We start from the raw sequence: 5,609 nt of genomic DNA on the forward strand, positions 1-5,609 counted from the left end.
AGTGTATTGTAGTTTCTCCTCTATATAGACTGAGGGAGCGTATTAGTCTAACTGGATCTGAAACCATGAGACTCCAAAAAGTCCTCTGTCCTGCCTAGATTTTTTTTTACACCCTGCTTTATCCGAAACAGAATACAGTACTACTTTTCAATAAGGCATTCTTTTATAAGTTTAGGTTTATAAGTTTGTACTAACAACTGCATTATTGATATTAAGACCTTATTAAAGTTACTAAGCCATTATTATACAATAAGGATGGTCAAGTTGTAGAAAATAATTTTGGTTGGTATTATCCTCTAACGTAACTTGTTTGATTACTGATATTTTTAACTGCAAGACATATTTGATGACAATATGGCACAATATTACAAGACAAGGCTGTGCTTTCTGCAGACAATGAGACTCAAAATGAGCACCACACAGGACTGTCTCTCCCATACTCTCTGCTGCAAGGAAATGTGTGGATTGCTCTTCATAAAAAGCCATCTACAGTCATAAAGTTATTAAGTATAAGTGTATCTCTCCCTCTTTTGATTGAGTATGTATCTATACATATTGTTACGTGATACAAGCTGATGTGGATATTTGCAATGATCTGATGAATTGGCTATCACACTGCAATTCAAGGCTAAGTAGATACAGTGTACTGTATAATATTCATCTGGACCATTCTATTGTACTGAATAATAGATATGTAATGAGATATGACAAAAGTAAATATATATTTATATTCTTGTATGTGTGTACACTTTTATTCTCATTTTTATTATTATTTTAGCATCTCAAGTTTTGTGTGCTGGAGCCTCCAATGTGTTATTGGGTCCAGTGTACACAGGGATGTTTTCATTAGCATATAATCAACTGAAAATATGATTTGTTGTTCGTCTGGCCAGTGTGTAAGATTCTCCAACACCCATGAATACATCTCAGCCCTCTAAGTGTGTATCAGAAAATACAGTGGCCGCAAAAAAACTTGACAAAAAGGGCCAGTGTTTGGTTTGTCCATTCTGGGCTACCATAGAAACATGGCAGTTCAACATGGCGGACTCTGTAGAAGAGGACCAGCTCCCTCTGTAGGTAAAAACGGCTCATTCTAAGGTAAAGAAAAGGAAAGAAAGCAAAGGAAAGAAAGCAAAAGAAAGAAAGGAAAGGAGGAGGAATCGCTGTGATTGTGAATGAAAGATGGTGCCACCCAGCCAACATCAGTGTTAAGGAGCAACTCTGCACCAGAGACTTGGAGCTGTTAGCGGTTAGCATACTGCCGTACTACCTTCCGAGAGAGTTTTCACATGTTATTGCTGTAACTGTGTACATCCCTCCCTCGGCCATCGCTGCTGCAGCTACAGATCAGATCCACACTGTCGTCTCCCAGCTTTAAATCCAGCACCCCCAATCCCTCCTCCTCATCTCCGGTGAAATGCCACACCAGGTACAATAAAACTTTGGACTTGTTGTATGCAAACATCAAGGATGCATACACCTCATTCCGAGATTAAGGCCCTGCTGAATGAGAAGAAGAGGGTCTTTAGATCGGGGGACAAAGAGGAGCTGCGCAGAGTCCAGAAGGAACTCTGGCAAAAGATCAGGAAGGGAAAGGACAGCTACAGGAGGAAACTGGAGAAGCGGCTGGAACAGAACAATGCCAAAGGAGTGGGAAGAAACCAAACCAGTGGGGATAAGGACTGGGCAGATGAACTTAATATGTTTTTTAACAGATTTGATTCTGCCTCCTCTCCCTCCCTCACCCACCCTGCTCCCACTTCACAACTCCCCTGGCAAGCTCCCCCTGCCCCTCCACTACTCAGCCTGCCATCTTCAACACCTGACCTCCACCAGTCCACCCGCCCCCCACCCCTCACCAGTTTACCACCTCCCTCTCACTCCCCCTGACACTTTCACCACCCACCATACCCCCACCCCAGTCATCCTCCACCCCCCTCTCCATAACAGCTGATCAGGTGAGGTGTCAACTTAAGAAGATCAAGGCAAGGAAGGCCCTGGGACCGAACGGCATCAGCCCAAGACTGCTTAAAGATTGTGCAGACCAGCTCTGAGGTGTGCTCATGCGCTTGTTCAGTCTGAGCCTGAGTCTGGAGAAAGTCCCAGCCCTGTGGAAGACCTCCTGTGTGGTCCCTTTACCAAAGACACTGCGCCCCAAGGAAGCTAGCCACTTCAGACCTGTTGCCTTGACCTCCCACCTGATGAAGACCATGGAGAGGATCATCCTGAGGCACCTGTGACCCCTGGTGGGTACATAGCTGGACCCCCTGCAGTTTGCTTACCACCCTGGTATTGGGGTGGACGACGCAGTAATCTACCTGCTGCACAGATCCCTGCTACGCCTAGAGGACAGCGGGAGCACGGTAAGGGTCATGTTTTTTGACTGCTTTCAACACTATCCAGCCGTCACTGCTCAGAGTGAAGATGGAAAGTGTGGGAGTGGACCAACAACTGGCTGCATGGACAATAGATTATCTCACCAACAGACCGCAGTATGTGAGGCTCCAACACTGTGTCTGACGTTGTGCTCTGCAACATGGGGCACCTTCCTCTTCACCCTTTACACCTCAGACTTTACCCACAATTCCACGCTCTGCCATATCCAGAAGTTCTCAGATGACACAGCCATTATTGGATGTGTTTCTGAGGGGAACGAACTGGAATACAGGACTGTCATCAGGGACTTTGTCAGCTGGTGTGAGTTCAACCAGCTTCAGCTAAACACTAGCAAGACGCAGGAGATGATTGTTAACTTCAGGAGGAAAACAATGTTATAAAGAGTTCGGTCTAGATCTGCTCTATTTGAGAAGTGTCCTGAGATAACTTCTGTTATGAATTGGCGCTATACAAATAAAATTGAATTGAATTGAATTGAAAAATTTAATCCCACTTTACCCCAGTGAACATCCAAGGATTGGACATTGAGGTGGTAGATAATTATAAATTCCTGGGTGTTCACCTCCATAACGACCTGGACTGGACTGACAACACCCATGCTCTCTACAAGAAGGGCCAGATTCGCCTCCACCTGCTGAGGAGACTGAGGTCCTTCGGAGTAAGCAGGGCTCTCCTTAAGACTTTTTATGACTCTGTGGTTGCTTCAGCCATCTTCTATGCTGTAGTCTGCTGGAGAGGGGGCAGTACAGACAGGGACAGGAAGAGACTCAATAAACTGATCAGGAGAGCGAGCTCTGTCCTGGACTGTCCTCTGGACTCCATTGAGGAAGTGGGTGAAAGGACGATGTCCATGTCCATCATGGACAACACCTCTCACCCCCTACATGACACTGTGGGGTCCCTGAGTAGCTCCTTCAGCAGCAGACTGTTACACCCACGTTGTAAGAAGGAGAGGTTCCGAAGGTCTTTCATCCCTGCCGCTGTCAGACTCTACAACACCCGATCAATGTTGTAGTTTCTGTTTTTTCAAATTACAACCATACCATAGTTTAGTTTTTATCATAGTTTTTTATATCTGTATTTATTTATTTCAAGTAATTGCTGCTTTGACAAGGGAATTTCCCCGCTGTGGGATTAATAAAGGAATAAAGTAAAGTAAAGTAAAGTAAAGTAAAGTAAAGTGAAGTAAAGAAAACACAACAATTATTATTTTCAGGTGATTTTACACTTATGAAAACATACCTGGGAATATTATATACCATTTACATACTCTTAAATGTTACGCACTGGACCTTTAACCTAGATAAGTATGATCATAAAACAAACAGTTGGGGTTGTGGATGCAAAAACATCTTTAGACATGGGAAGAATGAAGTGAAATTCTTTTTAAAGGTCCAGTGTGTAAAATTTACGAAAATCTATTGGTAGAAATGAATGAAATATAATATTCATAGGTATGTTTCCATTAGTGAGTAATCATCTGAATATGTTATATTTTGTAAACTGTAAATTCCTTTATTACACTAAGGTTTGAATACTCATCTACATACAACCGGAATTTTAGTAAAAAAAAAGATTCTGAGCCCCACCCCCAGTTCACCTCCTGAAGCAGGTCTTATCAACAGTCTCTTGATCAGTATTATCAGTTTGAGAGGCTACAGTAAAACCCTGACACAGGGCTGTAGCTACCAGTGAGGACACAGATGATGTCCTCTTTATTTGTTTCTGGGAATTTGGGAACCTTAAGTACAGTTTACAGTTGCAGTTTTAAAAAGTTTCGACAAACAAAAAATATAATATAACAGATGAATTAAACCTTGTACAGACTGTTTATCTCCTCAAAATGATATGTGGGCATGGAGGGTTAGTCAAAATGTACTAGTATGAAAGTAAAAGTACTTACTGTGCAGTAAAATGTCCCTCTCAGTGTTTTGGGATTTTTTTTTATTGTGCAAGAACAAAAGCTACAATGGTGACTGTACAAATACAACAAAGCAAAGAAAAAAAGAAAAAATAAATAATGCAAAATGTGAAGTGCAGAACATGTAGCGATTGTTAAGGCGACCAGAGTGGGTTGTTTGTATTTCAGTGGCGGTTCAACTGTAGAAAGATCTCCTAGCAGACATACAGATGGGTAGTTAATAAGGGCTGTGTTCATGTGTGTGGAAATGGATCCTGATGATATAATTTCATTGACCAGTCTGTGAAAAAGCGGTGATATGAGTTGCTAATTGTGTATATATATATTTATCTATTGGGTAACCATCAGAACAGGGTCACTTATTGTTGGGCATGGAAAAGATAGCTTTTCGAAGTTCTTCTGAGGTTATGGGCTGATCTAATATGGTGGCTTGATCTTTAGATAATTTTGGGAGGTCAGTGTTATCAAAAAAGGAGTGGATGGAGCTGTAATGTTTGTAAATGTCATGTATTAGAGTAATAATATTACGTTTCCCAATAACTAGTAGTGTAACTAATTACTAATGAATTTCAGTAATAATATTACTGTTTCTCCTCCAAAAAATAATTACTTAAATTATTACTTTTGTTGTCACCCTAAACTGATCTGAAATCCAACAGTCCAATCACATCCTTTGATTTATTTTGGTAATTGTGAAGGAAACTACTTTGAAAGATGAAAACTATTCAACGGCTGGAAATATTCCATTACTTTGATTTTAACAAATAAAACTGAATTTGAATTGTTGGAAATCTGAATTATTTTCCTGCTACTTCCCACAAAATTGGTAATTGGTGCCCGTTGTCCCCAAAATTCAGATTTACGATGATGAATATCCAGTTTTGTTAAAATCAAAGTAATGGAAGATTTCTAGATGCTGAATGTAAACATTTCCACCTTCCAAACTAATTTCCTCCACAATTACAAAAATGAATACAAGGATGTGATTGGATTGTTGGATTTCAGATCAATAGGGGGTGACAACAAAAGTAAGGAAGTAACTAATAATTTGGGGGAGTAATGAAAATTATTAGTAATTTATTACACTACTAGTTAATGGGGAAAGTAATATTATTACTAGTAATGGGTTACTGCCCAACACTGTTTATCATGTCAATTTTTTTTTTTAAATCTATTCTATTACGGCGTGTTCAATGACATTAGATTATCTATTATAGTAATGGTATTTTTTTAGTACACAATTCAGGCCAGGTGGTGGCGGCAATGCAGCTTCATGTTCATGGAACCCAAC

Source organism: Dicentrarchus labrax, unplaced genomic scaffold (assembly GCF_905237075.1).
Source record: "Dicentrarchus labrax unplaced genomic scaffold, dlabrax2021, whole genome shotgun sequence".
Taxonomy (NCBI): domain Eukaryota; kingdom Metazoa; phylum Chordata; class Actinopteri; family Moronidae; genus Dicentrarchus; species Dicentrarchus labrax.